Source organism: Aegilops tauschii, chromosome 4 (assembly GCF_002575655.3).
Source record: "Aegilops tauschii subsp. strangulata cultivar AL8/78 chromosome 4, Aet v6.0, whole genome shotgun sequence".
In the NCBI taxonomy this organism is placed as follows: Eukaryota; Viridiplantae; Streptophyta; class Magnoliopsida; order Poales; family Poaceae; genus Aegilops; species Aegilops tauschii.
This window is the reverse complement of record NC_053038.3, coordinates 374,848,878-374,870,286: the sequence shown is the minus strand read 5'-3', so window position 1 is coordinate 374,870,286 and position 21,409 is coordinate 374,848,878.

Sequence of the window (21,409 nt, the reverse complement as noted above, 5' to 3'; positions counted from 1 at the left end):
CTTGGAATCCCAAGTGCCAGACACTTGTTGAACCACTAGATCCGAGTCACTGAAGCACTTAACTCGGCTTAGGTTCATCTCCTTAGCCATCCGAAGATCATGGAGTAAAGCCTCATATTCAGCTGCATTGTTAGTGCAAGGGAACACTAAACGAAGAACATAACAAAACTTATCACCTCGTGGGGAAGTTAATACGACTCCGGCCCCCGAGCCCTCCAATTGCCTGGACCCATCAAAATGAATAGTCCAATAAGTGTGATCCAGCTTCTCCTCTGGCGCTTGTAATTCTGTCCAATCATTGATGAAATCCACAAGTGCCTGAGATTTGATCGCCGTTTGGGGTATGTATTTCAACCTGTGAGGCCCGAGCTCGATAGCCCACTTAGCAATCCGACCAGTTGCTTCCCTGTTCTAGATTATATCCCCCAAAGGAGCGGAGCTGACCACCGTGATGGGATGACCTTGGAAATACTGCTTAAGCTTCCAGCTTGCCATGAAAACCCCATACACCAATTTTTGCCAATGCGGGTACCTCTGCTTGGACTCAACAAGTACCTCACTGATATAGTAAACCGGCCGCTGAACCGGATATTCCTTTCCTGCCTCCTTGCGCTCCACCACGATAGCCACACTAACAGCCTGAGCATTAGCTGCCACATATAGCAACAATAGTTCTTTGTCCACTGGAGCAGCGAGAATCGGCGGAATAGCCAGCTGCCGCTTTAAGTCCGCAAATGCTTCATTAGCGGCGTCACTCCAGACGAAGTTATCCATTTTCTTCAGCATCTGATATAAAGGGATGGCCTTCTCGCCAAGGCGACTGACAAACCGGCTCAACGCAGCAATCCGGCCTGCCAGGCGTTGAACATCATTGATACACTTCGGTTTAGCCAAGGAGGTGATGGCTTTGATCTTTTCCGGATTAGCTTCAATGCCCCTGTTAGACACCAAAAAGCCCAAGAGCTTGCCTGTAGGTACACCAAAGACACACTTGGCCGGATTAAGCATCATTTTATAAACCCGCAGGTTATCAAAGGTTTCCTTCAAGTCATCAATCAATGTCTCCTTCTTCCTTGATTTTACCACAGTATCATCCACATAGGCGTGAACATTGCGGCCGATCTGTTTATGCAGACAATTCTGCACACACCGTTGATAAGTTGCCTGGGCACTCTTGAGCCCAAAGGGCATGGACACATAGCAGAAGGCTCCAAAGGGAGTTATGAAGGCTGTCTTCTCCTGGTCCTTAACTGCCATTTTGATCTGATGATAACCAGAATATGCATCCAAAAAGCTTAAACACTCGCAACCCGCTGTAGCATCAATAATTTGATCAATACGGGGAAGGGAAAAAGGATCTGCTGGACAAGCCTTGTTGAGGTCTATGTAATCCACACACATACGCCAAGTGCCATTCTTCTTGAGGACCAGCACCGGATTAGCTAACCACTCAGGATGGAATACTTCAACAATAAATCCAGCCGCCAAGAGCCTGGCTACTTCTTCTCCAATAGCTTTGCGCCTTTCTTCATTAAACCGGCGGAGAAACTGCTTGACCGGTTTATACTTGGGAACAACATTGAGAGTGTGCTCAACGAGTTCTCTCCGTACACCTGGCATGTCAGAAGGCTTCCATATATATCCTGATTCTCACGGATGAACTCGATGAGCGTGCTTTCCTATTTCGGATCCAAGTTAGCACTGATGCTAAATTGCTTGGACGAATCGCCAGGCACGAAGTCAACAAGCTTAGTCTCATCAGCCGATTTAAACTTCAGGGCCGGATCATGCTCTGTAGTTGGTTTCTTCAATGAAGTCATATCTGCCGGATCAACATTGTCCTTGTAAAACTTCAACTCTTCTATTGCACAAACCGACTCAGCATAAGCCGCATCACCTTCTTCACACTCCAGAGCAATCTTGCGGCTCCCATGCACGGTTATAGTTCCCTTGTGACCCGGCATCTTGAGCTGCAGATAGATATAACAAGGCCGTGCCATAAACTTAGCATAAGCTGGCCGTCCAAATAGGGCATGATACGGGCTGATGATTTTCACCACTTCAAAGGTCAAGGTTTCTGATCTCGAGTCATGCTCATCTCCAAAAGCCACCTCCAGAGCTATCTTACCAACAGGATATGCCGACTTCCCAGGCACCACACCATGGAACACCGTATTGGACGGTTTAAGATTTTTATCTATTAACCCCATGCGACGGAAAGTTTCATAATAAAGGATATTGATACTACTCCCTCCATCCATGAGTACCTTAGTGAACTTATAACCTCCCACCTGAGGTGCCACCACCAGAGCTAGATGACCCAGATTGTCAACCCGGGGTGGATGATCTTCTCTACTCCACACAATCGGCTGCTCGGACCAACGCAAATAACGGGGCATCGCCGGTTCAACGGCATTCACCGCCCTTTTATGAAGCTTCTGATCGCGCTTGTCCAAGCTAGTGGTGAAGACATGATACTGTCCGCTATTCAACTGCTTTGGGTTGCTCTGGTAACCCGACTGCTGCTGCTGCTGCTGATTGCCCTGATGATTATAGCCACCTTGGTTACCCTGATTACTTTGATTGTTATGTCCACCCTGATTACTGTGGAAGCCTGAACCGGAATTTCCTCCGCCATAACCTGGCCCATGAGAGCTGGGGCCTGAACCGCCTCCTGGTCCATGATCATACCGGAAAGGATCAGAATTTTTGAACTCTTGCATCATGTAACAATCTTTCCAGAGGTGCGTGGACGGGTCCTCCTTCGTCCCATATTTTGGACAGGGTTGGTTCAACAGATAAGACAAACGGTCCGGATTAGGACTTAGCCTTCCACCGCGCTGGGGCGGTTTACCCTTACGCTGCTGGCCCTTGTCATGTGTATTAGTGTTAGCCACAAAGTCTAAACCGTGGTCCGCCTTACGCTTGCCGCCGTTTCCATGACCCGCCGGGTTGTGGTGCTGCCCCTTGGCGTTGCCGCTCTTCTTTCCCTTCCCTGTCTTATCATCGCCAGACTCGGGATCCTTGGTACTATCAGAGTCGGCATACTTCACCAGTGCAGCCATGAGGGTTCCCATGTCATTACAATGATGTTTGAGCCGTCCCAACTTCAACTTCAGGGGTTCAAACCGGCAATTGCCTTCCAATGTTAAAACCGCGGTGTCAGCGTTGATGCGGTCCAATGAATGCAAAATCTCCGAAACCCGGCGCACCCAATGGGTTGTTGACTCTCCTTCCTCCTGGACACAGGCAGCTAAGTCCACAATTGACATGGGCTGCTTGCATGTATCCTTGAAATTCTGCATAAACCGGGCTCTCAACTCAGCCCATGACATGATAGAATTAGCCGGTAAGCTCTTTAACCAAGTGCGGGCTGTCCCTTCTAGCATCATGGTGAAGTATTTCGCACATGCCGCATCATCCACATCCAGCATCTCCATGGCCATCTCATAGCTTTCGACCCATGTTTCAGGGGATAAATCGGCGGTGTAATTTGGCACCTTGCGCGGGCCCTTAAAATCCTTGGGCAGGCGCACATTGCGCAACGCTGGGACAAGACATGGCACTCCCAAAGAACTAGAGGTAACTCCCGGTTCCACCGATGTGGTTGGACGAACCGGGTTAAGCTGACGGGCTTCATGCTGCGCCGCTAACCCGGCCTCTCTGCGTGCCCGAGCCCGGTCCACCACCTCCTGAGCATCACCAGCACCACTCGTCGGGTTATTGCCACGGGGCGGATCACGGTTCCGCGCATTGCTTGACACTGCCGGTTCATCCATATGCCTGCTGTAACTCCAGCTTGGACGGGGAGTGGAATGAATCCGATCGCGACTATATGAATAAGCCTCCTGTTGAACCAAGGCTGTCTGAAGAAGCTCCTTAACCCGACGCGTCTCGACAGCCGCTGGAGAATCGCCTTCGATCGGGATGGCCGCCAGCCGTGAAGCGGCAGCGACAATGTTATCCATCGGGTTAGAGTAATGACCCAGTGGCGTGGGGACATGCGGTGTTACAATGTTGTTCTAACGAGGCGGATCCGCCAAACGTGGCTGAACCGGCGCCCCTGCTCTAGGTGCCTCCACCCGGTTTACCACCGGCGGATTACTGGTCCCTGCTCCTGGGGTGTTAAAGAGATTTCTAGCGTCATAAACCGGCGGTAGGCGAGATCGGTGCCTCCTCTTCAGGACTTCATTCGACGCACTCTAATCCAGCATAATCCGGTAAGCTTGTGCATCCAAAGCGGCCTGCTCCGCGGCTATCCTAGTATCCTCAGCTGCTAAGTCGGCTTTGGCCTGGGCGATTTGATCTTTCACTTTCGCAATTTTCGCATTGTGTGCATCCTGATCCGCCGGGTTAACCTCCGCCATCAGCGTTGCCAACACGTCAAACAAATCAGATAGAACCTGAGTTGGCAGTCGCACAGGGCCTCCTGCCCCGGCCGCTGCCGCCGCTGCCGATCCGGAAATCATCGCCGCTGCGGTCGAAGAGTGGAGCGCCGTTTGCATGCCGGCCATGAAGATCGCAACCCGGTTTGGCAAATCCAAGGGGTCCGGATTACTGTCACCATCGGAACAACCCCCAATCTGGCCATCTTGTAACTGATATAACGACTCGATCTCTCCGGTTGATGACTCGTTGCCGGAATAAAAGACGGTCTCACCACCAGATTCCGATCTATCCTCAGATTCCCCTCCATGGATAACTCCCATGAAGGCACGCTTCATGACAGGCTTGACCCAGGCAGATCTCGCACGCTGAGCCGTTTCGACGAGGTCGGTGCAGATGTCCGGCTCAGGGCCTGGTTCGCCGATCTTGCCAATGAAAATGTGTGTGCCACCAAAGGGGACCCGGTACCCGTACTCGATTGAGCCGGCCTCGGGGCCCCAGCCTGCATCGTCGATGTAGAGCTTGCCGCGACGACTCTTGGTCATCCGGCCCACAGCATAACCCTTGAGTCCTTCGAAGTTGCCCTCCAAGAACTTGAAACCATCGTGTGATAGCCCCACGGTGGGCGCCAACTGTCGTGGTTTTGTCATGGGAGATGTCCTAGAGAAAGGACTTAGTCGTGGAGCCATCGCTATGGGTTAGCTTAAAGGGGTTAAAGCGGACAAGGGACGCAAGAGAGTTTTATACTAGTTCGGCCCCTTACGACGAAGGTAAAAGCCTACGTCTAGTTGTGATGGAATTGATGGGGTTTCGATGACCAGGGAGCGAATACGCTTTGCCTGAGTCTCGAGTTGTTGTCTGTTGTCCTTGAACCGCCGCCGGGTCGTCCCCTTATATACATGGGTTGACGCCCGTCGGTTTACAGAATCCCGAGGCCGGCTCATAATCGTGTCCGGCTCGGTCTCTGCTACTTCTATCTTACAACACAAGTTTACATATTAATGTTGGTTTATGTCTACAGGCCTTAAACCGGCTTTAGGCCCTGGGCCTTCATAAAGCGTCACCGTCTGTCTTCATGGACTTCAGATACAGATGAACTACTTATGGGGTTAACCCGGCCTCTCCTGGCCGGTTTATGCCCAGTGGTAATATCCCCAACACACCCTAAAACTCTGCGCATCTTCCCCGGCTCCTATTCGTTCCCGTCCGAGGCCTCACCATCGTCCTCCGCCTTGGTTCACTCACCGCGGCGCCGCCCTCCGGTGTTGTCAACATGGTCAACAACCGAGAGGAATAAGGAGATGACTGTACATGGTGAGGATGACACTAGGGACCCAGCAGCGCGCGTAGTAATTTTGTTTTTTCAGGACGGAGAAGGGTATCAACTGGGTTGTGCGGGAGCTATGGCCCGTCTAGCCCAGGCTTTTATTTCATATGTTTAGCACATGACCAGCCCAGTTTGTTTTTTTCCTTTCTGAAAATGGCTAGCCCAACTATTTTGTTTTTTGCAGAATAACCAACGTAGGCCTACTTGCTTTTCTACGCCTTGCTGGGCCTGAAATCTTTCAAGACGAGGAGGGATGCATTTTGCCCAGAAAATGGGCTATAAGTAATAAGAAATGGGCTATAAGTAATAATAAGTGGGCTGTAAAATGAAAAAATACAGCAAACAAGCAATTAGTTCCAAAATACTTTTTTCTTTCGGATTTTGATATTTTAAATTTCGTTGTTTTTGTGCGGGTAGAATTTCATTGGATTTAAATTAAGGTATGTTTAGTTTTTAAATTAATTTGAATCTCGCTAGAAATTTCGAGCTATATGCTATTTGGGACAAATTTGGAGGCTGACTTGTGGGTCTACTAGGTTGACGTGTACGAAAGGCTTTGTCAACTTAGTCCATAAACGATTCTAGCAGCAGTGACCGTTGGATGTTAATCCAACGACCATGCTGCTTCTTCAATATCTGATCTTCTTGCTCCAGCCGCCAAACCAGCGCCGGTGGGACTGCCTGCTCCCGCGTCCCGTGGCCGGCTGTCTGCCGCACAGGCCGCACCGCCCCACCCTACTCCATTGCTGGCCAGGCCATTCCTCTACTCACCCACACCTCCTGTTATTTTTCGGCGATGGCAGCCGGACCAGTAAACCCTCGTAATCCCCACCGCGTGGGCAACCACTGCTGAGTCTTCCCCGGCTCCGTGCCGTTCCCTTCCTAGGCCTCGTCGTCGTCCCCGCCCTGGTGCTCTCGGCGCGGCGTGGTCAACGTGGTCAACGAATGACATCCACGGACGTGGACTGTACGTGGAGAGGCTGACAGCTGGGTCCATGGCCGCACACAAGGAAATGCCTCCTTATTACGCGCAAAATAATGATTCCTCCACCTGACATCTGGGACCCACCAGAAGGGCCTCTGTATTTTGCGAAAAAACGTTCCCCTCGCTGAAAGGTCGGACCCACCTGCTATATCTTCGCACGCAAGGAAGTGCCTCCTTATTACGAACAAAAAATGAATACTCCCCCTGCTAGCTGGGACCCAACATAGTGGGAGACTGACTTGTGGGCCCACTAAGTTAACGGGGACGGAGGGCTTTGTCAACTTAGTCAATATGAACGATTCTAGCTCCAGTGACCGTACGATGTCCATCGAACGGCTGTAGTGCTTCTTCAACCTCTGGTCTTCTTGCTCCAGCCGCCCAAAGCAGCGCCGGTCGTGCCGCATGCTCCTGCCTCCCGTGGCCGGCTGTGCTGCCACGGAGGCCTCACCGCCCCCTACTACTCCCACCGCTGGCCAGGCCATCCCTCCACTCACCCACACCCCCTGTTATTCTGCGGCGATGGCAGCCGCACATCAAAGCCGAACCAGTGAACCCTCGTACTCCTCTCCGCGTGGGCATCCACTGCCGCGTCTTCCCCGGCTCTACGTCGTCCCCTTCCTAGGCCGCGCCGTCGTCCACCGCCTTGGTGATCTCGGCGCGGTGTGGTCAATGTGGTCAAGGAACAACTTCCATTGGAAGAGTACTCTACGTGGAGAGGCTGATAGCTGGGTCCACGGCCGCAGCAAGGAAGTGCCTCCTTATTACGTGGAAAATAATGATTCCTCCACCTGACAGCAGGGACCCACTGACGGTGTCCTGGACTAGGGGGTACTCACCACGTCGTCTCCCGATCAGTTGGATTGGGCCGAGGACCCCCATGGCCGTTTGCTCATGGGCAGGCTCGGACAGCCGATGTATACACGAGGAAGATTCCACAAGACTTGGTGATCAAGACAAGGACTCCTCTCCACCGGCGTATTCGACTAGGACTCTTGTTATCCTAGGCCTCTGGTACATTATATAAGCCAAGGCCAGGCTAGTCGATAGACCATCATGACATTACTCATCATACCTCTAGGGTTTAGACCACAAGATATGATCTCGAGGTAGATCAACTCTATAATCATACGCATCGAATACAATCAAAAGCAGCATGTAGGGTATTATCTCTTCGAGAGAGCCCGAAGCTGGGTAAAATCCCATGTCCATGTTACAATCGATCCTAAGACACGTAGCTTGGGACCCCCTACCCAAGATCTGCCAGTTTTGACACCGACAATGGTGCTTTCATTGAGAGTTCCGCTGTGTGGTCGGCAAAAGGATCAATGGCTCGCCTGCAGATCAACTACGACGTTGGCGTCTTCGTCGCCGCCTCGACTGGTCACCTTGGCTTGACCGAGGACTATGCCCTACCTCCAATCATCATGTTTGGACGAGGGCCTTCATCAACATCAACTCCGATCTCTATCAAGATCATGGAGGAATCATCCATGGAGCTCGGGGGCTCAACGTCAACATTGCCCTCGGGCGACCTTGCTGTTTTTCCGAACATCGAACTTGTATCCGCTACCACCACCTCCTCAAGCATCGCTTTAACGATTCCTTCGGTGGAATTGTGCAGAATTGAGTCTACAACAACACTGTAAAATTTCGTCGCGTTCCGATGGAGCAATCTCCGCCGGTCTCCGATTTACCGGAGCCCCGTCAAATCTGGACGGGAATCTGGACGAGTTTGGAGCATGGTGTCCAGCACCTAGCTCGGACGTCCTTTGGAAAATCTAACCGTTGATCGGCTGTGGAATTCCTATATCTACCACCCCTAAAAATTTCAGCTCGATCCGACCATCCAAACTCCGGGAACCTTCCGATTAGTGCATCACTTTTCAGATATGTTTTCTGCGCGAGAACGAATCCGACCCGAGTTCATCTTTTTAATGAACGGGATTTCGGACATCCTTTTTGAAGGAAGTTTTGTATGGGGTATTGTGTTTTGTTCCCAAACACATCCGACTTATTTTTAAGTCTTTTCCAATATGATCTTCACCATCGCGCCGGTGTCAAACCAGCCCGACAACGTTGCTCCATGGCTGCTGACCTGCGCTAGACACGGTCGCTTTGTTGAGCCGAACTCAACTTCTTCGGATCATCATCTCAGCAAGCCGAACAAGAGTTCGGCATCGCGAAGGATAAATCATCACCAACCTCGCCGCCCCACAGATTACACGGAGCGGGCACATCGGCATCGCCGCATGGTCACTTCATCAAGCCGGTATTGACCACGTCACGAGTTATGACCTGCATCGGCATGGCCGCATCGTTGCATGGCCGCTGATGTCCATCACGCCGAACTACTTCAACACCTCGGCTGACATGGCAGCTGCAACGTCTTCTTACCGACCTGCTCCGTCACCTCGTCTGGACTAGGGGCTTCGCCATCCCTTCATCAACCTACTCCGGAGACATCGGCGTCGTTAGCCGACTAGCTTCGTCACGTTAGCTGGACCGGGGGCTTTGCCTCTGCGAGCCAACCTTACCAGCTTCATCATGCCGTCGCTTCACCGCCCATCAGGCAATGGGTGTGCGGATCGAGTCCCAATTTTGGGAGTCACTTTTCTTCGGACTGCTACGACAAATAAACCAGGTGCTATTAATCCTAGCAATTTTTGCTTGTTTGGGTTTATTTTTCCCAAGGAATTATTACTCTGGTTTGTTCCATCATCTGTACAGAGATCTATTAAATGTCGGCCGCATTAACGACGGTCGCGTGGTGGTTCGGTCAGTTTCCCTGCATAGTTCGGCGAACGCCGCATCCGGAACTCGGACCGACCTATGAATTCAGGCTTTGCCACGCCTTTACCGCATCACGCCGATGCCCTGCATCGACATTGACTTTGGTGCCAGGCCACATATTTTTAAATAAATTATCTTGCGTAAATTAATTATGCGAGGATTTTTATATATTTATATTATTATTGTTGGTCTGCACTATTTTACTTGTGCAGGTAATGGACTTCGACCGCGTCACGTGGTCTCTTCGGCAAGCCGACGCCGTCGTCCCAATCAGCATAAATCGTCTCGCGTGCTCACCTTGGTGGTCATGTTGCCATACCTACGTGTTCGGTTGCCTCGAGGACTTCGGCATCGCCAAGAGAGCTCTAGCTCATCGAGCGTTCGGCGCACATGCCATATTTCTTTTATTACTCACTTTGCATAAATTATTTATTATGCAACAATTTTTTAATTTATTATTATGACTATTATACCCGGTTTGCACTATTTTTTGTGCACAGGTAAATGATTCGGGTCGGGCAGTGTTGTCACCTCGGCGTACTGACATACCACGTCACCTCGACTGGACGGGGGGCTTCGTCAACACTTCATTAACTCACGCTCGGGACTTCGGCGTCACTCTACCGGCCTGCATTGGCCGTGCTATGTCACCACTTCAGAGTGCCGAGCTCTTCGCTCCGCCACCTCGGGACCGGCTTGGGGGATGGAACCTTGTCCCACATCAAGCTCGGACCGCGTCATCAATGCCGAACACATTAACCAGCTATGTCGCTTTCATGCTCAAAGTTTTAAATTTTTAACTTGTGTTCGGTTCGACCATGCTCACATATGTTGTTCGTTAAAAGAAACTCCCCTTACCCATGTTAATTGGGGGCTCTTAAAATTTACACGAGCCGTTCTATAATAATTTGTTTTCTTCTTTGTCGTTGCAAAGTCTTTTTCTACCGCTCCTTTTTCGACTTGAGTGTATGGTCAATAGCCGGATAGCCTAGCTTCTCTCTAAAGCCGCTCGAGTTTAGAGAGCTAAACTAGCCTCGGAGAAGCACTCCGCCTTCGGGATAAGGAGCTTGAAGCCATAGGCTGACCCGCTTGAAGTCTTGAGATCGGATGTGTCATATTAAATCACGACAGAAGCACATTTAAAAAAAAGTCCAATTTCCGGATTGGCACCTAAATCTCGGTTTAGTCCGGGCGTCAAGCTTTTACATAAGTTTTTGGCTTTTCGAGCCTATGGCACTTTTAAACTATTGGTGTGTTTCCAGCATAAGTCTCATAGTGCAACGCCGGACACCTTTAGAGATTCTGCAAAAACATTCTCGGATATTGCTATATATGCATCGGTTTCGAATTGTGTCTTTGGTCAATAGTTGGGTTGCCCGGATCCTGTGCTTGCCTCCTACGTTCCGCTTTGTTCGGCTAAGTGTGCAAAGGGAGAACCACTGCGATTGTGCTTCCAGCTCGCATGGTTAAGCACCTCAGTGGAGAAAGCCGAAAACTGGCTGTCACAATAAGCGTAAACTGGTCAGCGATCCGATGACTGTGTTAAATGACGGGTCGTTCATAACATTGGCGGAAGTGTTACGGCTTGACCTCGGCTGTCGCCGAACACTAACCAGGGGCTAGTAGCTGGCCTCCCAACTTTAAGCTCCTATGACTAAGTGAAAGTTATAAAGCCCGCATATCGGATTGCTTCGTTTCCGCTAACACAACCGCCTTCGGGCACCGAGACGTCGGCTAAGGATTGTTTGTTATTGCGGAAACACCATGTGTAGCATCTTCAAGGGGGTGGAAGCCGATGATGGGCCACTTTCAACTGATAAATGGTCGCAACGGAGTCAAAATAAACATATCATCGGCATTTGTATTTAATATACAAGGGCCGCTGAGGGAGTCCTAGACTAAGGGGTCCTCGGGCGTCCGGCCTGTTAGCCATGGGCCGGACTGATGGGCTGTGAAGATACGAAGACCGAAGACTCTCACCCGTGTCCGGATGTGACTCTCCTTGGCATGGAAGGCAAGCTTGGCGATCAAATATGAAGATTTCCTTTCTCTGTAACCGACTTTGTGTAACCCTAGATCCCTCTGGTGTCTATATAAACCGGAGGGTTAGGTCTATAGGACCGAATACTCATTACCATAGTCATACAAGCTAGACTTCTAGGGTTTAGCCATTACGATCTCGTGGTAGATCAACTCTTGTAATACTCATATTCATCAAGATCAATCAAGCATGAAGTAGGGTATTACCTCCATAGAGAGGGCCCGAACCTAGGTAAACATTGTGTCCCCCGTCTCCTGTTACCATCGATCCTAGACGCACAGTTCGGGACCCCCTACCCGAGATCCGCCGGTTTTGACACCGACATTGGTGCTTTCATTGAGAGTTCCACTGTGCCATCGTCAAGAGGTTTGATGGCCCCTTCGATCATCTACAACGATGCTGTCCAAAGGGAAGTCTTCCTTCCTGGACAGATCTTCGTATTCGGCGGCTTCGCACTACGGGCCAACTCGCTTGGCCATCTGGAGCAGGTCGAAAGCTACGCCCCTGGCCGTCAGGTCAGATTCAGGAGCTTGAATTATGTCGCGGACATCCGCGGAGACTTGATCTTCGACGAATTCGAGACCGCGGCAGCCGCCCCCTGTCACCTCGATGAACATGACTTCAATATGTCATCGGACCACATCCAGGAGATAGCTCCTGTAACTACTCTGGCCTTAGATCCGGAGCAGATCGCGCCATCCGAGGATGGGAAGCTCAACCCCGCCACGGAGGCCACAAATTCCGCGGCGTTGGAGCCGCACACAGGCTTAGCCTCATGTGATATCTGTGTCACAGGAACTCCGGACTCGTTTCCGGCTATAAATTCCAAACCATGTGCGTCCACGGACGCCGAGCTTGATCGGTTATGGATCTTCGAATTCAGCGCCACAGACATCTTCCGACACTCGCCTTTTAGCGATGTGCTAAACTCATTAAAGAATTTGTCCTTGGCGAGGGACTCATTGCCGAATTATGTACGATTCGAACTGGAGGCTGATGATGGAGAATTTTGTTTCCCACCGGCCACCCACTTCATAGCCACTGTCGAAGACTTAACCGACATGCTCGATTACGGCTCCGAAGACATCGATGGTATGGACGACGATGCCGATGAGGAGCACGGCTAAAACCCGCCATTTACTGGACGCTGGACGGCCACTTCTTCGCACGATGTATACATGGTGGATACACCTAAAGAAACTAATGACAATGACAAAGAAGATCCAGTTGAGGATAAACCCCCTGAGACACAGCCCAAACGTCGGCGCTCCCGCCGCCGCTCTAAGTCACGTCGTTCCGAAAACAACAATACTGGCACCAGAGAAAATAATACTCTGGACGATGCCGAAAACGATGAAGGCCCTGTTGAGATAATTTCTGAACAGGAGGAACAAAAAACGGGCACGTTAGCCCCGATGAACAGGCCACACATGAACACTCGGAGGACAGTCATTATCTGCCACTCTCCGAGGACGAGGAGAGCCTCGGCAATGAGGATTTCATCGTAGCCGAGGAACCTCTCGAGCAGGAGCGCTTTAAACGCCGGCTAATAGCCACTGCAAGGAGCCTGAAAAAGAAGCAGCAGCAGCTTCAAGCTGATCAAGATCTACTCAATGATAAATGGAATGATGTCCTGGCAGCCGAATAATACGGCCTTAATCGCCCAGCCAAAAGTTACCCGCATCGTAAATTGCTACCTCAGTTTGATGATGAGGCGTTGGAGCCCATACCATCATCGCGCAATGCGGCTGACCGACCACCACGGGGTCGGGACAAAGCGGCAACTCAAGCCGAACACCAGCCTGCTCCACCTCACCATAAAGGTAGAGATAAAACAGCTCGGGGACATACCCACAACCTACGGCAAAAATTGGATAATAATGCAGGACATACTAGATCGATCTACGGATCGCGAGGGCGTGCCCCGACACGTGACGACGGCCACCTATTCGGACGCAACAAGCCTAGTCACTCTCGGGCCGAACTCCGCAGATGGACTCCATCTGAACTACGTCACAACGTGGCCCAATATAGAGGCGCCGCACACCCACTCTGCTTCACTGATGAAGTAATGGAGCACGAATTCCCAAAAGGGTTTAAACCCGTGAATATCAAATCATACGATGGAACAACTGACCCCGCAGTGTGGATCGAGGATTTTCTTCTCCATATCCATATGGCCCGTGGAGATGACCTCCATGCCATCAAATACCTACCGCTAAAACTCAACGGACCAGCTCGGTACTGGTTAAACAGTCTGCCGGAAAACTCTATCGGCAGCTGGGAGGACTTGGAAAACGCCTTCTGCGACAACTTCCAAGGAACATATGTCCGGCCACCAGATGCCGATGACTTAAGTCACATTGTCCAACAGCCCGGAGAGTCAGCCAAGAAGCTCTGGACTAGATTCTCAGTTAAAAAGAACCAAATCGTCGACTGTCCGGACGCTGAAGCCCTAGCGGCCTTCAAACACAGCGTCCAAGACGAATGGCTCGCCCGCCACCTCGGACAAGAAAAACCAAAATCCATGTCAGCCCTTACTACTCTGATGACCCGCTTTTGCGCGGGCGAAGACAGCTGGCTGGCTCATAAAAACAGCAGCGCCAGCGATCCGGGCGTGTCCGAAGTCCGAGACGGCATTGGAAAGCCGCGATGCAGCAAGCACAAACACAATGAAAAAACACAGGACACGGCGGTCAACGCTGGATTCAGCGGTCCCAAACCCGGTCAACGGAAAAAGCCATTCAAGGCAAACAAGGATGGACCAGCCGCTCTAGACAAGATACTGGATAGGCCCTGCCAGATTCATGGCCACCCCAACAAACCAGCCAATCATACCAACAGAAGCTGTTGTGTCTTCAAGCAGGCCGGCAAGTTCAACGCCGAACACAAGGGGAGGAGGCCGCCCGGTGATAGCGACAGTGACGAAACTCACCAAACAAATACTAGGGGTCAAAAGCAGTTTCCCCCCGAAGTAAAAACAGTGAACATGGCATATGTGACGCACACCCCTACAGGGGAACGCACGGAACACTCCCTCTGTACAGAAGAGCACACCACGGCTAACTCAGCCGAACTGCATAGCGGCCCTGTCACACCGCACACCTCATCGGCCATTAAGCCGCCGGTCTCCATTCAACATGACCGATTAATGTCCATACTGGACTAGCAATTCGGCTTCCGCCGTTCGCCTGAAACGACTGCGAATTCGGTACTGCGCATACATAATTATGCACTTGAAATACCCTGGGCATCGGCGGAAGCACAATACGGAAGGACTTGCAAGCACTTCCACAGCCTCTCCCATTTCTTCTAACTACCTTTTTCTTTCTTATGTTCCCTCCACAGGTGACTCAGAGGCTGGTTATCTCACGAACTCTATCGGAGTTCGGGTTCGTACATTTATCCAAGGGCCATTCCCGTCAAAGGAGTCCCTTAACCGAGGACAGGCGACGCAGACGTGCGACAGGAGGTCCAAAATAACTTTTTGTGGACCGCACTCTATATTTCGAGCCTGTAAGGTGCCTTTTTCCTCAGCCTTCGACCCCTGGCATGTCAAATAGCCGGGGCCGTGGCGTTTTTATCTGTAACATAACGATTGGCATATCACTCAGGTCCCAGTGAACATAATCTTTATTCAGCATTCGCCTTTTTCTGAAATTTGCTCCTTTGGATGTTTTCACACCTCGGCATAACTTGCCAGGGGCTTGGGATGAGAACAAATGAGTTGCCGACAAAGTCCGAACAGCTCTATAGCGTACCTCGGCGTCGCGAGTTTGGCCTTATATGCATCAGCTCCGAATCATGTCTTGGGTCAATAGTTGGGTTGCTCGGCTCCTGTGCTTGCTACCTTATGTTCCGCTCTATCGGCTAAGGTAGTAAAGGGAGAACTACTGCAATTGTGCTTCCGGTTCATCTGGTCAAGCACCTCAGTAGAGAAAGCCGAAAACTGACTGTCATGATGCGGCGAGCTGGTCAACCACTCGATGACTTATCGGGATCTGTCGCGATTCCCTCCGTATTATACGATGGACCTTTTCTTCAGGTCACATATGCAACACACCATATTGGAATAAGCCGCGTGCATACCAGGGGCTATATCGTAGACCCACCATAAAACTCCTATGGCTAAGTGAAAGTGTTAACGCCCTATAGTCCGATTGCCTAGTTCGCCGCATTGACACCTCCTTAATGGACCAAGACGTTGGGTCAAGAGTGATCAAATGCTTTTCCGAACACCCCCGTATTTTTTACGAGGGGGCTGAAGCCGACGACTGGAAAACTTCCAGATTATACAAAAAACGGCCGCACAGGAGGAAGAAAAAGTTTTTTAGGCGAAACTAAAAAGAAACTAGCCTTATTATAATATTCTCTTTTTCATACAATTCACTCGAAAATTACATCTTTCGAGCATTGACCCTCTATTAAGCAGGCACCCTCTAAGACATCCTCGAAATAGTGCTCTGGCGTGTGACGATCCTTGCCCTTGGGTGGACTCTTCGCTGCAACATCGGTGGCCTTCATCTTCGCCCAGTATGTCTTGACATGGGCAAAGGCCATCCGTGCACCTTCAATGCACGTTGATTGCTTCACAACATCGATATGCGGCGCCGCGTCAGCAAGTCACTGCACCAAACCAAAATAACTATCCGGAATTGGCTCGGTTGGCCACAGCCAGACCACGACGTCCTTCATGACAGCACCGGACAGCCTGTGAAGCTCGGCCCATTGGGTCATCTGTTCGTTTAGCAATGGCGGGCGCTTCGACGCACCGAATTGTGACCAGTAAAGCTTCTCCGTTGTATATCCTTCTTGCGCTTGGTAAAACTGCGCCGCGTCAGCCGCACTCTTCGGCAAGTCCAATAACGCGTCTGGAGAACTCCACACTTGGTTAAGCGGGGTATAATTCGGATCGCCAAACTTAGTTTGCAATAAAAAGGGCTTACCAGCCGCGATCTCCCCAGCTTGCTGGATCTCCTCCCGAGCCGCTCTAGACTTGGACCATACTTCTTTTGCCTCTCGTAAGGCCTTATCAAGATCAGCCGCTTTTGCTTTATTATCCTTCTCGAGAAATTCGCAGCGGCTAGCGGCACCTTCGAGCTCACGCGTCATCTTGGATATTTTCTCCTCGTCCTGACGCCGAGCAGCCTGTTCCGCCTTCAATTCGGCTGATGCCTTTTCGGCAGCCGCATTACTAAACCGGGCCTGCTCCTTGACTCGGAATAGTTCCGCCCGAAGAATCTCCACTGCGGCAGCACCATCTGCAGTTATGCATACTTTAGCATACACTCCTTCACGTCCCACTTATATTATAAGCAAGTGCATATAATGACTGCCCCAAATACATACCTTGTGACTCGTCAAGACGCTTGTGGATAAGCGTGATGTCCTCACTCGCCACATCAAGCTTCTGCTGAAGCTCGGTGACTTCTGTAGTCCGGGCGGCCACTGAGGGGAAATTGCCTGTGTTCCAATTCAATCACATCATTCCCTGAGCATATCTCTTTTGATCCTCTGATCGCCCCCTTGGGAAACCAATCCGGTCTCAGGGGCTACTACCTATACACAGGTGCATGTTGCGAATAAAACGCTGTTGAAAATATTACATCACAAACCTCGAAGCCTCTTAGCAGGCTCGTGAAGGCCTCATGCAATCCGCTCTTCGCGGGCTGAACCCTCTCAACAACCGTACCCATCAAGGTATGGTGTTCCTCTGAGACGGACGCTTGTCGCAGCATGTTCGTCAACATATCTGGCGCTTCCGGATCTTCGGAAGCCGCCGTTGGAGCACGGCCTCCCTTTGAAGGAACCTGTTTGCTCGTCCCTACAATCATCTTCGACTGTAAACCGGATAGTCCGGGGCCTTCATTGTTGGCCCCCGAACCCTGGGCGATTGGGGTATCACCTCCGGGTGATGTCTTCTTCATCCCCCGCACTGCTTGCTAATCGGGAGAGACCCTCCGGGATGACACTTCACAGTCGTCCGCCTTATTGGGCGAGGAAATTGGTGGAGGTGTTTCTCTCTCCATCATCTCTGGAAGAAGGTCCCCCGAGGAGGAGGATTGTTGAAGAGGACAGTGTGCCGGACTGCAAAATATATATTCCCAATGTTACCTTGGTAGCGGGAAAGGAACGAGATATGTTTAAGAACTCCCTTGTTCAACTTACGATTTGGCCAGAGGCTTATCCTCACTATGGAACAGTGCGACAACATCGTCTTCCAAGCCTGAGCCACCTGCCGATGGCATCTTGCCTCGCTTGGGGGCCTTTTCCTCCCAATATTCGGAGGCGGTCCTTTTCTTACCCTGGGGGGAAGGTACCTTGACTTCTCCTTCACTTTTGTCTTCGGACGATGGAATTTTGATTCCCCCGGACGTACTGTCTGATATACCTTCGGGATGGAGGCCCCTTTTGGTCCTCCCCCTTCCCACCTTGTCCTCCTCCACCGGCACCTGGTATGGAGCCGGGGCCAGCATCCTTGTTAATACGGAATCCGCTAAGTCTTCAGGGAGGGGGCCGAACACCGGATTCGCTCCGCTTTCTTTATCCAGCCCTGGAAAAAGACAGTATGCTTAGTAACATACTATAGCGTACTTAAAGTGTTCGGGAGTTAAGCGCTTACCGGGGTGTCCGGATGGTTGCAATCGAGGCTGATGTCCTCGTTGGTATCCGGCCATTGTTTTCGTTTCCCAAAAAAAAATTCCACATCCCTTTGTGCGTAGTGCCAAAGAAGTGTTGGAGGGTTCGCGCTCCTTCCGGATTAAACTCCCACAGGCGGAGAGGCTGTCGTTGGCACGGTAGAGTCTGGCGAACTAGCATTACTTGAACCACATTGATAAGATCGATGTCCTTCTTGAGGAGGTTTCGGATGCGGCTCTGCAGAGTTCGCACTTCATCGATTGAACCCCAGTCTAGCCCCTTATTGATCCACGACGCGAGTTGAGTCGGAGGGCTAGATAGAAACACAGGAGCAGCGGCCCACTTGGAACCACGAGGCTCGGTGATATAGAACCACTCCTGCTGCCATAAATTTGAAGATTATGTAAAGGATCCTTTTAGCCAAGGAGCGTTAGTAAGCTTGCTCACTGTGGCACCACCACACTCCGCTTGTCTCCCCTCAATCACCTGCGGCTTCACATTGAAGGTCTTCAGCCATAAGCCGAAGTGTGGAGGGATTCGGAGGAAAGCTTCGCACGTAGCGATAAGTGCCGATATGAGAAGGAAGGAGTTCGAGGCCAGATCGTGAAAATCTAGCCCGTAATAGAACATGAGCCCACGAACAAAGGGATTGAGAGCAAACCCTAAACCTCGGAGGAAGTGGGAGATAAACACGACCCTCTCGCCGGATCTAGGGGTAGGAATAACCTGCCCTTCAGCAGGGAGCCGGTGGAAGATTTCTGCGGTCAGATATCTTGCCGTTCGGAGTTTCGCGATGTCTTCCTCTGTAACAGAAGAAGCCACCCACCGGCCTTGAAGGCTGGAGCCGAACATGATCGAGGTTCGTGGTGATTGAAGCCCGGGTGTTAGAGCTCGAGGTGGGGAAAGCTGAAGAAGTAGCAAGCACAGAGGAGAAGGGCGGGTCACCCCTCTATAAAGGCTGTGAATATCGAAACGCCTCCTCTCGGGCCTTAAAACATGCCTATTCCCAAGGAATCGACGTGGAATGGCAGGGCAAGAAACGGTCCGAAATAAAGACTGGGCCAGCATAATGTCACATTGCAAAAAGTTGTCAACAGATTGGACTCGTGAAATATTATACTCTCTACGGCTGTGTGTGTGGTATTTATGTTGCAGATCTGGACACATCTCTCGTCCGGAGACTATCTTGGAGTTCGGAAAGGGGAACCCGCCTTGCAATGCCGAAGACAATCTGTGTGCCGGACACCTCGTCATTGAAGCCTAGTTCAGGGGCTACTGAGGGAGTCCTGGACTAAGGGGTCCTCGGGCGTCCGGCCCGTTAGCCATGGGCCGGACTGATGGGCTGTGAAGATACGAAGACCGAAGACTCTCACCCGTGTCCGGATGGGACTCTCCTTGGCGTGGAAGGCAAGCTTGGCGATCAAATATGAAGATTTCCTTTCTCTGTAACCGACTTTGTGTAAACCTAGATCCCTCCGGTGTCTATATGAACCAGAGGGTTAGGTCTATAGGACCGAATACTCATTACCATAGTCATACAAGCTAGACTTCTAGGGTTTAGCCATTACGATCTCGTGGTAGATCAACTCTTGTAATACTCATATTCATCAAGATCAATCAAGCAGGAAGTAGGGTATTACATCCATAGAGAGGGCCCGAACCTGGGTAAACATTGTGTCCCCCGTCTCCTGTTACCATCGATCCTAGACGCACAGTTCAAGACCCCCTACCCGAGATCCGCCGGTTTTGACACCGACAGCCGCCTTCCGTAATCATCATTATAAAGCCATAAATATGCATCAATTTGACTTTAAGATTTCGGCCAAGCTGGGTTGCCTGGCTCCTGTGATTACCCCTACGTCCCCGATTGTTCGTCTAGGAGGTAAAGGGAGCACCTCTGTGATTGTTACTTCCGGGTCATCCGTTTTAGTACCTTAGACTGGGAGAAGCCGAAAGCTAGCCATCTTAAAGAATATAATTGGTCGGCAACGACGGAAGTGAAAATTTTGGTCCATTAAAAGCCATAGAGATCGGGAAGTTACCCCGAACTAAATACTCAATATTTTTCTCCTGCATCGATCGGAGTTGAGGTTTCATGATCATGATCGGCATGACAACCCAAAGAAAGGAACCGATAGCGGGATTGTTTTCTTTGGGAGATGTTTCTTACATCAAATAGTAATATAACATCCTCTTCGCATACCTTTGTTTATAAAACCGTATGGCCGGATTGCCTTGTTTGTCGTAAACCTTTGCCCTTGTAAAGGCTTTATAAAGTAGGACAAACACTTCCCGACCACTGGCAGAGGAGGTTGAAGCCGATGGTCGGTCAACAAGGTTGTTGTACAATGCGGATCCGAGCATTCATGATGTAAACTACTTGGATACATAGAATCATTACACATAAAAATTGTGAGTAAAATCCATTTACTGCAATCCATCTTTTAAACCCCTTGGGGCCTACCTTGGCGAGCTCGGATTTTGACCAGCTCTAAGCTCCTTTAAGAGATCTTTATTCTCTTTCCGAGAAGTTTGTGTTAAACACAACAAATTTTTCTGTCAAACGGATATCGATCCTTAATTCGGCCACCCGTGCCCACATTAAGGCTCGGGGGCTACTGGGCTTCGCGCTCATTATTTATAAATATTAAAGGGGCACATCAATCCCCTGATCTGGTGTTGCCACCCGACCAGTGTCTCGAGGGCTACTGCATTGCTTATTCAATGCAGAGAATTCAAAGTGCTCAGTGTTCGGCATGACCGGGCTATGGGCAAGCGTGTCTTCGGACAACAGTAAGTACCATCTGGGACTTATCTGGCATCAAGCTAATATATCACGACGTCTTCTCACAACCCTCTTTCAGGGGCCTGTCCACCGATCATTATTTCTAATATATTACACTGCGTTTCTATTCCTACGTATGCTGCCGAGCTAGGAGTTGATCCTCAGGCCGATTTTGCAAATCGACCTGAGTCTCAGGGGCTACCAGGATCAGCAGTTTTATGTTTTCCTTCAGGTGCATCTCGGGTTTTAGACCGACACACACCTTGAGGGCTACTGGATATACACTGGCTATATATCTCGGCAGAGAATAAATTGCACCAATAAAAAATATTCACAGAAAAATTAGCTCGTGGTCGGGGTGGTGCACCACCTCGGAAGCAGTCTCGAATAAAGCTCGGGCGCCAGTGGCTGGCTCCATAGAGGGCATTTCCGGCATTATGCTCGGCTGAATCCGTT